The following is a 20,946-nucleotide window of genomic DNA, read 5'->3' on the forward strand; positions in this document are numbered from 1 at the left end:
ATAGCATTTGGGCTGCTGGAACAGAAATCCAAGATTACGGCGGCTCAAACAAGAGGTAACTTTTTTAAAGTGCCTTTCTTTAAAGTGCCCACCGTGGGGCTTGAACTCACGACCACGAGATCAAGAGTTGCGTGCTCTTCCAACTGAGTGAGCCAGGCATCCCCAGAGATAACTTCATTTACGACTTACTTAATAGTCTGGCTGTCAATGGTCCGGGGCTGGGGTGATTGGCTATATTGTAGTGAGGACGTGGGCTCTTTCTGGCTTCTGATCTGCCACCTCTAGGGGGGGCCAGGATGACTCCCCAACATGTCCTCTTTCCAGCCAGTGGGAGGGACTCCACTCCTTCCCTTCAAGGGCAGAGCCCAGAAGGTGCATAGGTGGCTGACGTTGGCCAGACAAAGTCACATGGTATAGCTTCAAGGAAGGCTGGCAAATGAAGTCGTTTTCCTGGGTGGCCATGTGCCCAGGTTAAAAATGGAGGTGCTTTGGGGTGCCTGGGGGGCTCAGTCAGCTAAACATCTGACTCTCGATTTTGGCTCAGGTCATAATCTTGTGGTTCATGAGTTCAAGCCCCACATCGGGCTCTGTGCTGACAGTGCAGAGCCTGCTTGGGATTCTCTCTCTCCGCCCCTCCCCCACTTGCACCCTCTCTCTCTAAATAAATAAACTTAAAAAAAATTTTTTTTAAATAGGAGGTTCTTTATTAATACAAAAGACAAGGAGAATGGAGGGGAGAATGAGGAGTGATGGTTACGCTTTGAGAAGAGAGATGATTCATTTTCAGAAATGCCAAATAAAAGCTGCGCTGTCTCATTAACAACAGGTTTACAACCTACTGCAAATATGTACGAACCCCCCACTCCACCCCAACCCATGGAGTCTCAAATACTTAGACGCTTCACTTCCTGGTTCTTCTCCCCACCCCCGCCCCCCCCAACCCCCCCCCACCCCCCGCCCCACCCCCGCTCTGTTTCGTGGGCTTATTGTTGGGGGCTTATTTTCGTGGGCTTTGCAAGGAGCATGCACCCAAGAGCAAAGGGAGAAGTGACCGAAAGTCTCCGTGTCACCTCAGGGGATGGACATTTGTTCCAATCAGACTACTTTTTGCCTGACATGGGCGTAGGCGACGCCTGGGGAAGGCTGGAACCTCTCTAGTCCTCAGCCAGTGAGGAACCAGGGAGGGACCCACACGCCAGGGGATAAATTGTCTGCTGTGATTCCCCCGAGTGAGCCTGTCCACCAGACATCTGCGCTTGCAAGAACATTGATTAAAGCCTCATTTCACTGTGATTTGAGTCTTCACATCCTTCCTTTGATTGGGTTGATGGGTTTATTTCTAACATACACAACATGGTGAATATGTTTAATGCCACTGAGTTGTATACTTTAAAACGGTTATAATAGGGGCACCTGGGTTGCTCTGTCGGTTAAGCGTCTGACCTCAGCTCAGGTCATGATCTCGCGGTTTGTGGGTTCGAGCCCTGCAATGGGCTGTATGCTGACAGCTCGGAGCCTGGAGCCTGCTTCGGATGCTGTGTCTCCCTCTCTCTCTCTGCCCCTCCCTGACTCGCACTCTGTCTCTCTCTCAAAAATAAAAAAAAAAAAAAACATTTAAAAAATCTAATAAATAAAATGATTACAATAGTAAACTTTAGGTGGTGTTGTGTTTTATCACGATAAAAAATAATTTACTTACCAAAAAAGACAAGAAAAGGGATATTGGGAGACAGAAGCAGGAATCCGAAGGAAGAGAGAGAGCAAGCCGTGCATCTGCCAGGGGCACAGATTTTTCCTGGAGGGAGGAAAGGCATATGCAAAGGCCCTGCGGCTGGGACTTGCTTGATGTGTCTGAGAAACATCGAGGAGGCTGGAGTGAAAGAGGGTGACAGTGGTAAGAGATGAGGGCAGGGAGGTGACAGGGGCTATAAACTGTGGGGAGGAGCCCAGATTTTTTTCCGAGTGATGAGAAGCTGATGGAGAGTTCTGACCATGAAAGTGACCAGGTCCAACTTAGGTTTTAAAGCAATCACTCAAGCCACTATACCTTCAGGTGTTCTCAGCACCCTAAGAAGGCTGAAATTCAGGTCTCCCCAAGCCCAGGCTTCCTGGGGATAACCCAGGCCTCCCATGGCTCCCACCTGGCCTCCCTCATCCATTCTCCCTTCCCCTCCACAGGCTGTCCCCTTCCTGGCTGGCTGCAAGGACCAGTGGGCAAAAGCTCGGGTTGTGGAGTCAGTGTTGAAATCTCAGCTCCAGCACTGAATAGCTGTGAGCCTGCGCCGTGGACCGAATGTGTCCTCCCAGGGTCATATGTTGAAGCCACAATCCTCAGCGGGACTGTATTTGGAGATTGGGCCTTTACATGAGGTCATGGGGGGGGGGGCGCGGACCATGATCCAGTAGGATTAGTGTCCTTAAAAAAAATTCTTTTTTACATTTATTCATTTTTGAGAGACGGAGAGAGAGCACAAGCTGGGGAGGGGCAGAGACAGAGAGGGAGACACAGAATCTGAAGCAGGCTCCAGACTCAGCTGTCAGCACAGAGCCCGACATGGGGCTTGAACTCACAAACCACGAGATCATGACCTGAACCAAAGTTGGACGCTCAACCGACTGAGCCACCCAGGCGCCCTGGGTTAGTGTCCTTTAAAGAAGAGACTGGAGAGGGTATGCATTCTCTCTCTCTCTCTCTCTCTCTCTCTCTCTCTCTCTCTCTGTTCCTGCCACATGAGGTTCAGTGAGAAGGTAGCCATCTTCAAACCAGGAAGCTCATTGTCACCAGAACCCAGACCAGCTGACAACTTGATCTTGGACTTCCAGTCTCCAGAAACCGTGAGAAACAAATTTCTGTTATTTAACAACCGCCCGGCTCCCACCCAGTCTCTAGTGTTTTGTTATGGCAGCCCCAGCAGACCGATATGCCTTGTTTGGGTGACTTAACCTCTCCATGCCTCAGTTTCTTCATCACAAAGATGGGCGTATAAATACACCATAGAATACCTTGAGGCTCCGTAAGCAAAGAATGCATTTGAACAGTGCGTAGCGCCTCCAAAGCTCTCAGCAAATGTCAGAGTATCAGTCAGCACAGGCTTGAGGAAGGCAACACGGTGGGTTCCCTGCACACGTCCCCATGACCCTGGCCGTCCATTACTGCTGGCACCTGTGGCACTCAGGAGCAGCCTTGGCAAGGGAGAGATAGGGCTGGAGGATAAACACCCCAGATCCCTCGCGCCTCTGGTGGAACAACGCAGAGGCGTGTGCTTGCAAAGTGTAAAAGTCCCCAAGACCACCCTCACATCTACACCAACAGCAAGTCTGGAGTCCCTAAGACTACCCCAGTTTCGATAATCCCCGAGGACTCACTGATAGCTCTCATACGCGACACGTTATGGTTTGTTACAGGGAAAGGGTACAGATTAACATCAACCAAGGGAAGGGACTCGCGTGGGGCAGGACCCAGGAGACGCCAGGTGTGAACATCCAGTCGGCCCCTCCCAGTGGAGTTGTGCGAGCAGCGCTAACTTCTCCCAGTGACCGTGCGTGACGACACTCACGGTGTACTGCCAACCCAGGATGCTCACCCAGCCTTCGTGTCCAGAGTCTTCGTTGAGTCCGTGTCACATAGACATGGCTGACCCTCCGTGTGGCTGACCTCAGTCTCCAGGCCCTCCAGAGGTCGGGCTGACACTGGGTGACCCACGCCTGCCCCCACCCCCCACCCCAACCACCATAAATCACACTGTTACTACCTAGTGTGACCAAAGCTCCCCCGTATACATCATATTGATCGAGTAGACTGTGTGGCCCAAGGTCCCAGGTAAACAAAGATACTCTAACCAAGCAAGACATTCTAGGGCTTCCAGGCCACCTCTCAGGAGCAAAGGACAAAGACTAGACCTCTCTTTGGGTGAGGTTAATCCTTTACGGCACCTTTCTACAGTGTCTCCCAGAATTCCCCTGTGGGATTGAGCCTCACTTGCCCACAGTAGTAACCTCAACAGTGTGCTCGCTCTTGGCTCCGACATTTCCCTCACTCTCCCTCCTAGGGTCACTTCCCAAATAAATGATTTGCCCTTGCAACCTGGCTTCTAGGTGAACCCACTGTTGCAGGCTGAATAACGGCGCCCCTCCCTCCCCCCCAGAGATATTAGTTCCCGGGCTCTGGAACCTGTGAATGCGACCTTCGGTGGCAAAAGAGATTTTACAGATGGGATTAAGTTAAGGCTCTTGAAATAGGAGATTATCCTGGATTATCTGGGAGGGCCCTAAATGCAATCCTAAGTGTCCTTATAAGAGGGAAGGAGAGGGAGGAGGTCAGATGTTACACTGCTGGCTTTGAAGATGGAGGAAGGGGCCCTGAGCCGAGGGACACAGCACTGCAGCGCTGGCAGCTGGAAAAGTCGAGAAAACAGACTCTTCCCAAAGGGCTCCCAAAGGAGCAGGGTCCTGCTGACACCTGTTTCAACCCACTGAAACTGACTTCAGGCTTCGGACCTCCAGAACGGTAAGGGAAGAAATGTTTGTTGTGTTAAGCCACCGAGTTTGTGGTAATTTGCCACAGCGGCCATAGACTATTGATACACCAGCTGAGACGGGAGGTCATGCTGTGGGAACCCCAACATCTCAGTGGCTTCAAAGTTTATTTCTTGCTCGTGTTACATGACCGTTGGGAACCACCTGGGGCCTCTGTTTGGGTCATCCTCATAGCAGGATCCAGGCTGTTGAGGCAGCAGCTATCTAGAACGTTCTTAGTCACTGCAGCAGAGGAAAGAGAGCAGAGGGTCCTGCCTCAGCCATTAAATACGCCAACCTGGCAATGATGTCATCACGTCTGCTTGCAGCTGATTGGCCAGCACTCATCGCATGGCTCCAGCCAACCCCAGGGGAGCCCGGAAGTGCCTCCCATCAGGTGCCCAGAAGGTGGAGAGCAGGGAAACATCAGTAACCCCCACCCCCCACCCCACCCCGGAACTGGATATTACTAGAGTAACAGGATGCTACAATGGACTTTTTCATTCAGGCCCCAAATAAATAAATATAGTGTCCAGTGAGAGGTACCAGACCACAGTGAACGTTTCCAAAGTCGAAGGCTCCCGATGGGTTTCAAGACTCAGCGTGAGCGGAGTCTGAAAGGCTTGGGGAAGAAGGCAGGTTTGGAGAGGGTTTTATGAGGATTTCTCCGGAGGAGGCTGTGCTGTGAGCTTCATGCTCTCCCCATCAGGAGAAAAGGGTCAGAGCCGGGCGCCCCCCCTCACTTCAAGCCAGGGAAGGAAGAACATTGGCAGGATGTTCTGGAGAATCTGTTGTGGGTCCCCTGGACTTTTGTGACCCGTGGAAGGCAGAAGAAAGGGGCTGGTGACTGCTCTGGTAGATCAAAATACAGGGTGTTTCCAGGAGGGCTGCCTGGAGGAGGTGCTGGGACTCCGGCCGCAAGCATATGACGGTTTCAGCGGGGAGAAAGGCTGAGCAGAGAGCAGGTCCTAAGGGAGAAGCAGGGGCTGGGTGAGAGGGCTCCTTCGGCAGCAGAACCAGCTCCACCAGGACCCTCTGGCTCCTGGTGTCCTGGGACTGTCGTAACAAAGGACCACAGACTTCAGCTACAACAATAGGAATTTCTTCTCTGCCAGTTCTGGAGGCCAGAGTGGGAAATCCACGTGTGGGCCAGGCCAGCCGCCTCTGGGAGGTCCAGGGCAGAATCTTCCCTGGCTTCTTCCAGCTCCAGTGACCCCAGGCACTGCCCCCCACGCCTGGGCTTGTGGTTGCTTTGCTCTAATCTCTGCCTGTTTGCAAAGTCTTCTCCCGGGGTGTCTCTGTTCTCATGTCTGTCCCTCACACGGATACCTGTCCCTGGATTTAGGCTCACCCAGATGAGAATCTCATCCCAGGATTCTTAACTTTTTAAAAAAAAAAAAAAGTTTATTGAAGTAATCTCTGCACCCAAAGTGGGGCTCGAACTCACAACCCCGAGATCAAGAGTCGCATGCTCCTTCGGCCCCCCAGGATTCATCGCTTAATCCTATCTGCAAAGACTCTTTTTACCAAATAAGGTCACAGTCAGAGGTTCCAGGGGTGAGAACGTGGCACATGTCCCTTGGGGGACCGCCACGTGACCCCCCCCCCCTACACTCCCCTTCCCTCCCTGAGCTCAGATCCTGAGCGTTGACCGGTCGTCAACCTTGGGCTTCTCTGTGTCCCTCCGTATAGAATCCGGTTTTAGCAAGAATCCAGTTAAGTCAGTAGAGCTGGAACCTCCCCTCACTCCTGATGTTTCCTCCTAGTAATTTTCCATCCACTGCCCCCCACCCCGCTCCTTGGCTGTAAATCAGAACCGAGCCTGGTTCTACCCTCAGATATCATTTTCCCTATTGCAACAGTTTAAAAAACAAAAGCAAAACACAAAATGTATCTTTATCCCTTTAACGGTTGTCCAGCTCTGGTTTTCCTTAAGTGTGACAGGAAGGGCTAGGAAGGAAGGAGGGAGGGGCGGGCCCCACACCACCCCGGGCCCCCAGAACAAGGAGGAGAATATTTAGGTCTAAAGCACCATCCGAGCTGGGATCTAGACATTCTCGTTCTGAATCGTGCCCAGCCTGCCTTGTGACCTCAGGTGACCATTAGAGCATCTGTGATCTGAGATGCGCAGAAAAGTCAGGAAGCTAAGAGTTTATCCAGTTAACACCCCTGCCACCACCCCGCCGTAAAAGCACGTTATAGGAGCAGGAGGAACCACCCCAGGAGTTAAGGGTGGCTCCGTGCTGGTTCATTTTCCTTACAGTGTCTTGATTCCAAAGTTCCTTGGAAGTCGTTTTGTCCCCCCCCCCTCCCCCGCACTGACCTCTCTCTACCTGCCCGTTCTGCCTTCCACTGGGCCCCCAGGTCCTCCTTCGCCCTGGGGCCCCGTCTGCCTGCCCTCCATCCATTTAACAAACTTATTGAGTCAGCAGGGAACAGCAGAAACAAGGAACCTCCCTAGTAGAGAGCCAGCTAAGAGACAGCCGAATGAGTAAATATCCTTGGTACATCCCAGTGAGTGCAAGTAAATAAAGCAGTAATGCGGATTTGTGGTGGTTGTAAGGGGGTGGGGGTGGGGAGGGTATCAGAGAAGGGCTTCCTGGGGAAGGGACCTGTGAGGGGAGACCTGGAGGAGGTGAGGGAGGAGGCTTGCAGATATCGGGGAGGAGACAATCCAGGCAGAGGAAACAGCCTATGCAAAGGCCCTGAGGCAGCAATGTGCCCAGGGAGTCTGGAGAATAGTGAGAAGTCCCAGGAAGCGGGAGGGGAAGAAAGTCAGAGACAAGGGCAGGGAGGTGATGGGGGTGTGCAGGGCCTTGTGGCCTCAGGGAGGACTTGGGTTTTGCTCTGAGTGAGGAAGCTGGCAGACACCATGGCCCCCCCAAAGATGTCCACGTCCGAATCCCTGGAATTTGTGCACGTATTACCTCACATTGCAAAAGGGACTTTGCAGATGTGATTACATTAAGGCTCTTTGGGCAGGGAGATCACCCTGACTACGGGGTGGGCCCAATCTCGTAACACAAATCCTTAAACGCAGACGGGTGAGGCAGAAAGGGGGTCAGAGAACGGCCGTGTCAGAAGGTCTCTCCTGGCTGGTTTTGAAGGCGGTGGGAGAGGCCACAAGCCAGGGACTGCATGGGGAAAGGGGGACCTCCCCCCTGCAACCGCAACGAACTGAATTCTGCCCGCACCTGAAGCAAGCCAAGGTGGCCGTTAGTTCTTTCTGAGCGGAAGAGGAGCCCAAGCGGGCTCGGGTGCTCACCTGCGCCCCCTGGGGGCCGAGGGGGGAAGAGACCGCAAGGCGAGACCAGGAGCCTGGGACCAGGCCGGACGCGACAGCAGGGGCAGGAGGGCGACGCTGGGCTGGACCCGGCGGGGCCGCGGAGGTGGGCAGAAGTCCCAGGTTTGGATGTGAGTGGAGAGAGAGCGAGAAAGGAGTCAAGTCAAGGATGACACGAGGCTTCTGACCGCGGTACCTGGAGCCCCCAGCCCTCTCCAGCCCCCTGCTCCACCAGCCCCCGCCTCGCTCCTGTGTCCCCCTCAGATGGTTCAGGTAGAGGCCACATGCTGCCCTCGCCTCTTAGGCCTTGGCTGTGCCCTGTGGCCTCTCACGCATGGCATTTGCCCTCTCCATTCTCAAGACAGGAAGTCAGATGAGGCTGGAGAGGGGCGGAGAGCTGTCAGGGCCCCGACCCCCAAAAGGACTGGGGATCTGCCTCCTCCCTCCCATCCGAGCCCAGACTAACCGGCTCCCATTTCGCCCCCGGTCGGCGCATCGCTCTCTCTGTCTCCCTCTGGAATTTTCGTTCTCTTTACGGTAACCAAATTACCCCATCTCCGCTTCTCGCCAGGGACCGCCTGCCTCAGCGCGCAGCGTGGGCTAGAAGGGCCAGGGTCACGGGGCGAGCGATGAAACCATCAATCACCCGCCGATGCTGACAGCCACCCCTCACCTGGGACCCTCCACCGTCTGCGAGCCCCGGGCCCAGCGGCAACTCAAAAACAGGCCTGGAGGCCTCCGAACCCTTCAAGGTGCGGCCTCGAGAGAAACTCCCAGATCCTTGTTCGTCTGGATCCGCAGAAAGCCATCCTGGGTTCAAACTCACAGCTGCCTCTTGCTCACTTGGCCGGGCCACTTCATCGGTCCGTGCCTCAGTTTCCCCACCCGGAAAGTAGAGATTATACCATTTTCGATGCCGCTGGGGATTACATCAGTGAATGTGATAGTGTGGAGCACGTAATAAGTACTTTCTAGGACGTACTACTGTGACCCTTGCCTTGCCTCTGGTAAACATCGGAGATCATCAACTCTTGATAGAAATCCAAGACTTCTGACTTGGGGGGTTGGTGATGGGGATCATGCCTATGCCTTCGTCCAGCTGGTGCCTCATCCAAGTCAGAACTGGGGTGGGGGCGGGGGGAAGGCTCTAGCAGAACCTCAACTCCTGCGCAACAACCCACGTTTAGCCTCACTCATTGCAGATAACAAGCCTCCCTGCTTTGCACTGGCTGTTCCCTCTGCCTGGAATGCTCTTCCTCCACAAACCACGTGACTCCTCTTTGCCTGCTTCGGAGCTTTGTTCAGATGTCACCTCCTCAGTGAGGACACCCGGTTAAAAGCGCGCACAGTGCCCCCGCCTGCCCCACCCACGCGGTTTTGTTGTTTCTAGAGCGGGCACGCACCCCCACCTAATGTACCGGAGGCTGCGTTTGCTGGGTCGGTCTGACCACCTCACTGGAGTGTCAGCCCTGGGGCAGGGGTGTACCCCCTTCATCGCCCAGCACAGCACCTGGCATGAAATAAACACTCGGTGAATTCTTGGTGAACGAATGAATGAATGCATTCCAAAGCTGCTCTGGAATTGGACTGCTGTGGGCACTCCGGGGCTTTCTGGGGGTAGACGGGGTGTGATAAGTCTTGTGCAGGGACCCTGCTGTCGTCTTTATGTGGATCTTCTCCTTCCTTCCTTCCTTCCTTCCTTCCTTCCTTCCTTCCTTCCCCCTCTCTGCCCCTCCTTCATTCCTTCTTTCTTTCCTGAGGTGAAATTCACCTAACACAAAATCAACCATTTTGAAGAATACACTTCAGGGACATTTAGCACCTTCACCACGTTGTGCGGCCACCACTTCTACCTGGTTCCAGAACATCCCCGTCACCCCAAAAGGAAACCGGCACCCATTAAGTCGCTCCCCAGCTTCCCCTTTCCTCCCAGCCCCTGGCCACCACCCGTCTGCTTTCTGTCTCTGTGGATTTACTTATTCTGGACATTTCACGTAAATGGAATCGGGTCACGTGTGCTCTGTCGTGTCTGGCTCCTTTCACTGGGTATAACGCTTTCAAGTTTCCTCCACATTGTAGCGTGTGTCAAGATCGGTCCTCCTTTTTACGGCTGAATCATATCCCAGTGTATGGATGGACCACATTTGTTCATCCACTCCTCTGGTGATGGACATTTAGGGTGTTGGCACCTTTATTGTGGATCCTTAAAAGGCACCCTTTCTTCGGGGCAGAGGAAGAGCGCGGTGAGGGGAAGAGATGATATCAGCCCTTGCTCTGGCTTCTTTCTAGCATTCTTGTGCAGTGAGCCACGTGCACAGCTGTTCATGGCAGCCCTAACAGTGTGATGCGTATCCTGACCAGCTCAAAGACCAAGGAACCAGGAGCTGCCCCTCCTCGCCTAGGCTTTCAGACTGCCAATCCCTAACCTCTCTGGTCCGCTCACCCCTGCGGAAAACCTGCCAGGGAATCGGGCTGTTTTGGTGGGTACTCCAAGTCCCCTCTTTCCTGTTGCCCCTAGCTGTGCCCACCCCCCTTGCCTCTCCAGACTCTGGGACCCTCTGGCTGTCTCTTCTTCTTCATGCTTTCCACCCAGCCTGGAGTCCCACACCCGCCTACGTCTCCCAACCCTCTCTCTGTGTCTCCGGCACAGTGGCTATTTTTATTTTCCCTTCTTATTAAATTCCCAACTTCTGCAAACACCATGGCCCCTGCCTCGCTGCACTGCACCCCCCCCCCCACCCTTCCCCTTCGAGCGGATTTGATTCACTTGCGGTTTTATTAACAGATTAAAAAAAAAATGCAGCTGCCACCACACCGTGCCTTCTCTGCTTTCTTGGAGGTTTAGAGAAGCTGGAGGGAGGAACACCAGGCTGCAGGTTCCCTCTGGGGGGGGTTAAATCCAATCCACCCTCCTCCCCACAGCCCGGGATATGTAGACCTCTCCGTGTGTAGCCAAGGAGGAGGGGGGAGGGGCTGGGCAGTGAGGCCGGGCCCTTTCCTGAGTTTGAGGAAGGATTTGAGGGGTGTCAGGCCTGTGCACTGCCCCAGATAGTGCCTTGTCCTGAGGTGGAATTAGAAATTCAAAAAAAAAAAAAAAAAAAAAAAATCCACATGGAGGTCCTGCCCCTGTGGACACTGGGGAGCTCACAGCTGCCCAGTTGGTCCCCGGAAGGGGGGCCTGGGATTTGGAAGCACCCACACCAGAGCTGGGGGGGCCCTCCACCCATTCTTCTTTTGGATCACTGGCAGAAGTGGGGGGGGGCATGGAAGGTTCCAGGCTCCCCGACACCACCTACCCTGGCAGGCCTCTCTTAACTTTTTCTCCCCAGGAGATTCCGATCCCCATCCCTGTGTCCTCCCTCCACCCCCTGCCTCCCAGAGCTGAGAGCAAATTGCTTCTTCATGCCCCCGGGGTGTTTTTCCCCCCAAATTCTTTGTGTGGCAGTCACTATGGCAACCAAGAACCCAGCTGCACTTTATTTCCTGGGGATACAGCAAGGGGGTGGGGAGTATGTTCAACTGGGACCTTTCTACCCTCTTCCTTTCCCTTCTTCTCTTCCTCCTCCCCCACAGGGCCTGATCCAGCCTTGGTCCACTAGAAGAGTAGGCTGCCTGTCTGGGTGCCCATCCTGGCTTGCTGGGCTGGCTCCCCACTGGGTCCCTCATCCATTTGAGGAAGGTTCTTCCTTTGGCCAGAGTGCTAAGGCTAAATGGTGCCCTGGATCCCAGTGGAATCCCTTTCCCCTTCTTTCTCTCTTCCCTCTTCCTCTCCACTCCCATAATCAGGGCAGGCTGGTATGGTTGGGCAGGCTGGACACTGCACAAGGGGGCACAGCGTGTGCTCAAGCCATGCTGTGAGTGCCCCTTTCTCCTTTGCTCAGGGGCACCCTATGGACCAACCTCTGCCCTGCTGTGGCTGACACCAACTCACAGTTCGCTATGAAGAGAGTCAGTTATTTCAATAATGAATTTCAGCTCCAGTCATGCCCCAAAGCAGAGGAGGAAAGCGAGCCTCGCCAGAAATTTGAGGTTGTGAACAACACAGGCTACAGCTCCTTTGGGACCTTAAGAGGACAAACTTGGGCGGGAAGAATTCTAGAGGGGCTGGAGCTGGAGTCAAAGACTGTAGGATCTTGGGAGAACCAGAGAGGGACGGGGGTGATAATCAAAAGTCCCAGAGACGTAATGCAGCTGGCGTAGATTGACTGCCACATGGACTCAGGTCGATGCCCTCACCACCTACCCTGCCTCTGTCACCTGACTGGAGCCCGGGCCAGCCGGCCGAGGCACATCGAGGCGAGCCCTGTCGTCCCAGCCGAGGCCATCCTAGACCAACCTACGGCCAGCCGAACCCCAAACATGTGACAGGGCCCAACCTGGGTGAATAAAGAGTGTCCTCCGGCCCCCCAGCTGACCAAAGACTCCTGAATGCGCCCAGCCAGAAGAAATGTCCGGTTGATGCGTAGACTGTGAGCCATAATCAAGGCCGATTGTCTAAGCCGCTGGACTGGGGGGTTGTCTGTCACACAGCACAATGGGCTACAGGTAACTGACACAAGGCCTGACTAAGTCAGCGCGGGTGCATCAGGCACATCTTGCCCTTCCTCACGCAAGAATTGGGCCCGGATTCGGTTACCATCTCCTTCCCTTTCTTACAAACTCTTCCCCGTTCCTTCCGTTCTTGATCTCTAGTCACATCCCCCTCACTCCCCCCCCCCTTCCATTCAGCTACATCAGATTCTCCCACTCTCCAAGCCTGCACCCACCTCCGGGCCTTTGCACCTGCTGCTTCCCTGCCTGGAACCGTCTTTCCCCAGGGTGGGTCCCTCCCTCGCCTCATGATGTCCCTGCTCACGCGTCCCCTCCTTTGAGAGGCCGTCCCTATCTCAGACAGGCGTGCCACCCTCCGGCCCCTCATCGGCTGCTTCCTCTAATTTTTATGGTTGTTACTCACGGCACTTACCACTACCCGAAATTGTCTTCTTCCCTTCCTTCTCTCACTTCCCCTTGTCCCTCCTGGTGCTTCCTGGGGCCACTTGCTCTCAGGGGCTGCCTCTGGAGCCAGTCCAACCTAAGACAGCCAAAGAAGATTCCGGATTTGGGGCAAGGACACTCAGCGGTGCCAGCTAATTCTGCTGCTCCCCGCGGGAGCCACCTCCTGTCCAGCTGCGCCACACTTAGGGATGCTAAGGTCGACTCAGGGCTTCAGATGGGGGCAAAAGAACCTTCCACAAATTTACTTCTCATCCGCCTTTTCCCTCGTGATCTCCCCATCCATGGATGAGCGCGTCCCAGATCCACGAAAAGAGTCCCCAGGCACGGCCCGACCCCCCATCCCCGCCATCATCCGAGGGGATCAAGAATCACTGGGGGCTTCGTGGAAGAGAAAGATCATCTGTCTATAGGCATCAACATCGCTTTCCTTTAAAAAAAATTTTTTTTATTTTAAACCTTCCCACAATTCAAATGTTTCTCTTATTATCTTCTGCCGAGGGAAAAAATTAATAACACGGCGCAATATAAAACACTAAATTAAAGGCATTTTGGAACCAGCAATTATTTCATAAGCTTCTCTTTTATTGCCGCGCTAATGTGCCTAATTGCTGTCTTAATGAGGACATTAATTTCTAGCTAATGTGATGTTATTAGAGAAATTGCAGTCAATCTCTTAAAAAGGGGAAAGTGCTAGAAAGCTGTCCCACGAGGCAGGGGTTCTGGTCACCCTGGGGCTGAGGGGCAAAGGAGAGGGGAGGAGATGACGCTGGGACCCAGGCTGGGACAGGAGCAGCCGGGAGCCAGGGAAGGGGAGAGGTGGGAGCGTCCCGCAGGTTGTGGGCAGCCTGGGGAGGCCCCCATCAGGGAACCAGCTGTCCCTGGCCCGGGGCCCCAGGAGACGAGCTCCAATAGGGGAAAGTGTTAGCACAGTAGTAAAACCTAACACGGGTGGCAGGTGCTGTTGAAACATCTTATATCTATTTTTTTTTTAATTTTTTTAATGTTTATTTTTGGGAGAGACAGGGCACGAGTGGGGGAGGGGCAGAGAGAGAGGGAGACACAGAATCCGAAGCAGGTTCCAGGCTCCGAGCTGTCAGCACAGAGCCCGATGCGGGGCTCGAACTCGCGAACCACAAGATCATGACCAGAGTCGAAGTCGGACGCTCAAACGACTGAGCCTCGAATATTTGTTTACTGTTCTTTTTTGAATGTTTGTTTATTTTTGAGAGGGGGGAGGGGCAGAGAGAGCAGGAGCTAGAGAATCCCAAGCAGGTTCCTCGTTGTCAGCGCAGAGCCGGATGTGGGGTTCAAACTCACGAGCCATGAGATCATCACCGGAGCCAAAATCAGATGCTTCGTGCACCGAGCCACACCCAGGTGCCCTTAGATCTAGAATATTTAGACCCACACCCAACAGAAGCAAGTCAGGATGATGAGGAGAGGGTGTGAGGGCAAAGCAGCCCAGGTTGTCACCCCAGTGTCCCTTGAAGCTCAGTCACTCGCCTCTGCCTTTTGCAAACCACCTTGCCAAGCACGCAGCCTGACAGTCTGACCCAGTAAAAACACAACAAACCACTTTTAAATTCTGACAGCTACTTATGTGAATAAAAGAAGAAGCCCCCTGAGGCCTGTATCCCACACTCCAAAAAAAAAAAAAAAAAAAAAAAGACAACCGCAAATCGGAAGAGATGTGATTCGCTGCGGTTCAAGCCTTTGCCAGTGTGGCCGTGGGGATACACACAGGGTTGCCAGGCACCATGGCAGAGGTGCTCCCCTTCACGCTTTTTTACTTTATTTACAAAACCGACTTTACTTTGTTTCAAACTTAAACCAAGTCGCTCACGAAGGAAACTTCTCATATGTCTACGGAGCGAGAGAGACTTTATTTTAGGAAATTGGCTTTTGCAGTTGTGGAGGCTGGCACGCCCGAAATCTGCAGAATAGGCCAGAAGGCAGGAGACCCAGGGAAGTGCTGCAGTTTGAGTCCAAAGGCGGTCTGCCGGCAGAACTCCTTGCTCAGGGAACATCAGTCTTTGTTCTCTTAAGGCCTTCCGCTGATTGGATAAGGCCCACCCACAAAATGGAGGGTAATCTGCTTTCCTCAAAGCCCGTTGATTTAAATGTTAATCTCACCCAAAGAGAGGACTTTCTCAGAAACTTCCCAAATAATATTTGACCAAATATCTGGGCACCGTGGCCCAGCCAAGTTGACATAAAATCCAACCATCCACTCCAAACTCTTGCTTTCTATTACAGTAAAGCAAGTGTGGTTGGTGCTATTTTTACATCCCCTTGGCCCAGACATCCCTGCGTCTCTCTGCCTGAGGCTTTTATACAAGTAAGCAGGGGGGTGGGGGGAGGCTGCAGGCCCGAAGTGCTGGCAGGGGACACTCCCAGAAGTGACTGTCATCAACCAGAAACAGAATTTTGGAGGATAAATACCCCAGCTCCCTCCTCCTCTGCAGATAGGACTCTGAAGTGTGTGCTCTCTGCTGCCCCGGGAGGTCCCCAGCAGAACTGCACCCCACTTATCACATTGGGAACCTGCTCAATGACACCCCCTATTCTGGCTGCCTTCATTGTCCTGCCTCACGCCCCGTCCCCCCTCAACCTGTGTTTCTTGGAATCACTTTGGAGATTAAACTTCCTGCACCTAAATCCCCCAGTCCAGGGACGGCTTTGGGGGAAACCCAGTCCTCTTTACCTTCTTTCCCATCCCTACAGCAACAAAATATGAGTGGGTGGGAGAATGAGTGGAATTTCTTTTCTCATAAAGGCAAGACGCACTCCTGATTAAATGAAAAGAATGCAGGGCCTGTCAAAGGGAGAGCGTGCTGAGTTGAGTCTCTCTCTGTGCTGATCCTCCCTTGGCCTCAATATAGCCCGGCTAAGACCTGCCCTGTGCATCCGCTCTGGTGTTTTGCATTCACACTCCAGCATCTGCACGAATATCCTCTTTGCCTTTCACAAATGGGGGATCGTTGCAGACGCACTGTTCCACCCTTGCTTTTTCTCCAGTTAATTATATAGCTTGGACACCCGCCCCAAATGGGCGCATCTAGGCCCGCCTCATTCTGCTTAATGACTGCAGAGTATTGGAAGATGTGCTTTCAGAGAAAGAAAGGATTTATCTGGAAGGCTCCGCCTGGGAGTCCCAGACCTGAGCTAATGCGATGGAGGACCACACTCCAATTCCTCTCCCATCTTTTCCAGCTCCTCTGTGCCCTGGGGATCCACCTGGACACAGTGTCTGGCCAGCCACCCCTGAGCGGGACTCGGCCACACCTGAGCCTGTGCCTGGGTCAGGGTGAGAGTTTGAGATTCCTGCTCCAGCCATCAACCATCCAGGCAGGGAAAATAAAAAAGCCAAACGAACCCCAGGCCAAGTGCCTGCTCTGTGGGCCTCCACACCGTGGCCCCTTGACGTCTTCTCGTGGCCTTGAACGCGCCTGACCCTCAACGATCTAGGAAGAGGCAGCGGCCAATCCATTTCCAGGCTGAGTGGGCGGGTGCTTCAGAAGGTGGGCTCTGATTGGTCCAAATCCACCGGGCGTTCCCTTCCCTTCACTGACGATTGGCTGGGGCATGGCCGCTGAAGCTGTGGGCATCCTGCCGGCTCTGCTCATGACTGGCTGTTTCAGCCCATGGGTGGACGAAGTTAGGGCTTGAGGCCGGTCTTTGCAAACAAAGTTTATTGGCCCACAACCACGTTCGTTTGTTTCCCAATCTTCTCGGGCTGCTCTTTTGCGCTCAAAGGGCAGAGTAGACTAACTGCGAAAGAGACTATGCAATCTGAAAAGCTAAAAATACTTCTATCTGGACCTTTACAGAGTTTGCCGACCCCTGGGCACGTGTGTGCGGCTCTCTACCTGGGGGTTTTCTCCTGATCCACACGTGGGACAGGTCGGAAGTGACCCTGGGAGCAGCCCTCAATCTAGGATGGATGGGATCTGGAGCATGCGTTCGCAGGGCCCTCTCCACTTGGGTGAGACGCCTCAGAAATACGCGTCCGCACAACGTAGCCCAGCGGAATTGAACCCCGGGTGCCTTTGGCAGTGACTGCTTATTTACCCCTTGCTTTGGCTGCCCTCCTTTTCCTATGTCATTTCTGATCTCCCCGCCAGTGTTTCCTGGATTTACTTCCCAGATAAACTGCTTGCACTCAAACTGGGCCTCTGAGTGCACCTCTGGAGGACCCCAAACCGAGACACCACATGACAAATTTCGGGTTAGGGCGAACCAGGAGAAGGGTTCCTTCCTCTTGAAAAGAGATGCGATTAAGAGATGGGCTCTTCTGCTGCTGGAACCTGTCATTTCTGCACATGACACCTGGAGTTCTGGAAGCTGACTTCAGACCATGAAGAGAGCCAGCCTTAGGACAAAGCTAAGATGCAGGGAGGGCAGCAAAGGCCCTGAGTCGATGACATCATCGGGCCACTGAATTAATCAACCCAGGAGCTGCCCTGACTCTGAACTTACTGTTCTACAAGATGGTGACTATTATTATTATTATTATTATTATTATTATTATTACTTAAGTTGGCTTGAGTGGGGCTTTTCTTCTTCCTTTCTGATAGATGGAAAGACCTAGAGTGGAGGGAGATGATCAGCCTAATGGAGTAAACACTGGGCTATCACCCTTGGGTGAGGTCAGAGGTGAAATCTTTGCAACAGCCAGAACATTTTTTGTTTGCACATAAGGAAACCCTTAATTGCCATCACTTATTCAAAAAGAGAAGGCATTGGCTCGTACAAGGGAAAAGTACAACAGCTGTATAACTTCAGTCATGGCTGGATCCAGGCGCTCGATGATGTCACCAGGAGTCTGGGTCTGTCCATCTCCCAATTCAGATTTCTTTTGTGTTAGCCTCTCTCTCAGGCCAGCTCTCAATAAATAGTGGTGAGACGGTTCCATGCATTCCTGACTTATATCCCCACAACTTAGCAACCTTGGCAGACAGAAAATACCTCTTTTCCAACAACTGCTGCAAAAGTCTGAGGACTGTCTCTCATCCACTCGTCTTGGGTCACAGGTCCATCCCTGGACCAACCAGGAAGGGGGAAATGTTCTGATAGGCCTATCCTGGGCCACATGCTCATCCCTGGAGGTAAGGGGGGGAAGAGGGCTTCAATCCTGCCATGCTGTTCCATGTTGGCCAAAAGGGGGTTAAGACATGGTTCCTCCAAGCGAAACTGTAGAAAAGGAAAGGGAAAGGGATTCCAGGAAAACAAAAATATCAGACTTCTATGAGTCTAGACTCTGTAGGCTGGTGGTTGAAATAGTGCGGTAAGCCCAGAGCATTAAGATCTTGAACAAACGAAGTCTCGACATAACCTGTCTATCTGACTCCCGTCTCTCACATGCTGGTGTTTACTCGGGACACAATCTAGGAAGGTTTGTGCATTCTTGTGTGGGACGTCAGAGTCACAAGAGGGAGGGAGGGAGGGAGTGTGGTGACAGGAATGGAGGAGCTAGGTCAGCACCCAAGGGGTTAGCCTGCAGGAGAGGGCTGAGGCTGCATTAGTCCTGCACAAGCCACGATGCTATGACAAAGAGGCCCAAAATTTCAGTGGCTCTCAGATGAGGGTCTATTTTTTGCTCATGTGAGTGTCCAGAGGTTAGCCTAGGTCCAGGGCTAGGGGGACAGTGTTGCCATGCACATCACTGGTGGGTTCCTCCTGGAGTTTCGAGGAGAATCAGGGAAAAGGAAGTGGAGGGCAAAAGCTTTCCTTGAAGGACACACCGGAAGCGGCACGCGGCACGAATGCTCACATCCCATTGGCCAGAACTTAGTCATATGGCCACACTTAGCTGCAAGGGAGACTGGGAGTTGTAGTCTCTAACAGGGAAGCCATGTACCCAGCTAAAACTGAAAAGACTGCTACTCAAGAGAAAGAGGAGAATGGCTGCCGGGGAGCGGGATGGCAGGACCTGCTTCATCTGGGAAGAGGCTCTGCCGTCCAGGACTGCTGGCCCCATACAGATGGACAGGGCCATCCCCACTCCGCACCGCTCTCCATGCACACACGCTGTGTGATCACTTCACCGTAATTTATTTCAAAATGTATTTATTCAAAAACTTTGTAAAATTTTGCTAATTTAAAATTGTATTTTAAATCAAGTATGTATGTATGTATGTATTTCCAGCACTGAACAGCAGAACATGGATAAATATCTGGCACTTAGTAGGCGCTCAGGAAAAAGGGTGACCCCGAAGCCACCGTCTCGTCTCACCAAACCCGTTTCCTCTCCCCGTACACACAGGAAGACTGCCTTTCCCAGCCTCGCCTATGGCTGGGCAGGCTCATGGGCCCGAGTTCTGGCCAATGGGACGCAGAGGAAGTGATCATTCCCCTTCCAGCGCAAGACTCGAAATTAACCCCGCCAAATCCTACACTACCCCGGCTCCTCCTGCATCCGGCAGTCAGAGGTGGAGGGTGCAGGGGAAGATTCCGAGCCTTTGAAGAGGTTGAGGGGAATGGGGTCTCTGTACCTCTATATTCTTTTTTTTATTTATTTATTTACTTACTTTTTTTTTGTTTCAGAGAAAGAGAGAGAAAGCGCGAGTGGGGGAGAGGGGCAGAGGGAGAGAGAATCCCAGCATGGGGTCCGACGTGGGGCTCGATCCCACCATGTTGGGATCGTGACGTGAGCCCAAATCAGGAGTGGGTCACTCGACCGACCGAGCCACCCAGGCGCCCCATGTCCCTCTATATTCTTATCTCTAAATAGGATAATAACCGCCTCACTTCATAAGGCTGTTTTGCGGATCAAATGAAATAGATTAACATTTGAACGTTGAAATTAATTCATTTCACGAGTGTTTGAAAAGTGAAATGAATGCATGTCAATGAAATAAATTAATATTTGAGAAATGCATAGAACAGTGCCTAACAGGGGCCTAAGGGCTGTATGTGTGTTCAATATATTTTTTAATGTATAATTTCATCAACGAGCACCCGTATACCTACAAGCCCAGTCAGGAAATAGAACATGACTGATACCTGGGCACAGATGAAATAAACATCCAAATCACACACATTTGTCGTTATTAAACTGTAATCGTTGCCTTGAAGGAAAAGAACAGGAAGCTAGGAGAATAACCAGGGAGCTAATTTAGATTAGGAGGGAAACGGGGAACGATGTCTTCGAGATATTTCATTTGAAATGGGGACATTTTGAGCCCTGCGTGGGGTTCTGGGCTGACAGCTCAGAGCCTGGAGCCTGCCTCAGACGCTGTGCCTCCCTCTCTCTCTGCCCCTCCCCTGCTTGTGCTCTGTTTCTCTCTCTCTCTCTCTCTCTCTTCTCTCTCTCTCTCTCTCTCTCTCTCTCTCTCTCTCTCAAAAATAAATAAATATTAAAAAAGAAAAAAATTTAAAAAAATTAATTGGTTTAATCATGCGTTTTATTTGTTTATTGTGCAGTGGTTGTTGATGATTTTTTTTTAAGTTTATTTTATCTTGAGAGAGACAGAGAGCAGGGGCAGAGGGAGAGAGAGAATCCGAAGCAGGTTCTGTGCAGTCAGCGCAGAGCCTGACGCAGGGCTTGAACTCATGAACCTTTCGATCATGACCTGAGCTGAAGTCAAGAAAGAGTTGGTGGCTTAACTGACTCAGCCACTCCAGCGCGCCCCCTGATGTACATTTTAAGAAGATGGCCTTGCCATCTAAGAAGAAGATTCTGTGCAGCATCCCACACCCTGGCGGTGGGAGGGCACCTGGTAATATTGTAGAAAACTGTTTCATTACACCCACGAAAGCTGATTCTTCACGCCCCCATGACGGAGCAGTTCCGCTCCTGGGTAAGTAGTCCCAAACTGGAAACCACCCAAATGTCCATAAGAGTAGACTGGAGGGGCTAACTGTGGGAGTCCAACACTGGGATACTGCAACACAGACGCATCTCGCAGACAATACTGGCAAAAAGCAGCAAATACAGAAGAAGAAATACTGTCTGGTTCCATTTCTACAAAGTTCTAGAACGGGCAAAAGTATTCTGTGATGATGGAAACTGGGACAACGGTTATCCTTGGGCGGGGGGGGGTGGTGGCCGCTGGAAGGGGCTGGGGGTGGGGGGAGTCGCTGGGGGCTGGGAGTGTTCCATCCTTGATCTGGTGCTGGTAAAACGTTATACTCATTTCATGAGAATTCAT

At 52.5% G+C, this 20,946-nt stretch overlaps 1 long non-coding RNA gene across 3 annotated transcripts in view; it reads right to left on the reverse strand.

The window, feature by feature from the left end:
- LOC123382411 overlaps window positions 1-20,946 on the reverse strand; it is a 70,999-nt gene that overhangs the window by 6,727 nt on the left and 43,326 nt on the right. Inside the window, exons 4-5 of one of the 3 annotated variants that reach the window (XR_006590728.1) lie at window positions 7,781-12,869; window positions 1,665-1,870 (exon numbers count right to left, since the gene is read on the reverse strand). The exons of 1 other annotated variant lie outside the window; for it this stretch is intronic. This is a non-coding gene — a long non-coding RNA (uncharacterized LOC123382411). Of the gene's footprint in view, window positions 1-1,664; window positions 1,871-4,972; window positions 5,484-7,780; window positions 12,870-20,946 lie in introns of those variants that run through there. One more of the 3 variants, XR_006590726.1, reaches the window with a different exon arrangement.

The sequence above is a fragment of the Felis catus genome, chromosome A2 (assembly GCF_018350175.1).
Source record: "Felis catus isolate Fca126 chromosome A2, F.catus_Fca126_mat1.0, whole genome shotgun sequence".
Classification (NCBI taxonomy): domain Eukaryota; kingdom Metazoa; phylum Chordata; class Mammalia; order Carnivora; family Felidae; genus Felis; species Felis catus.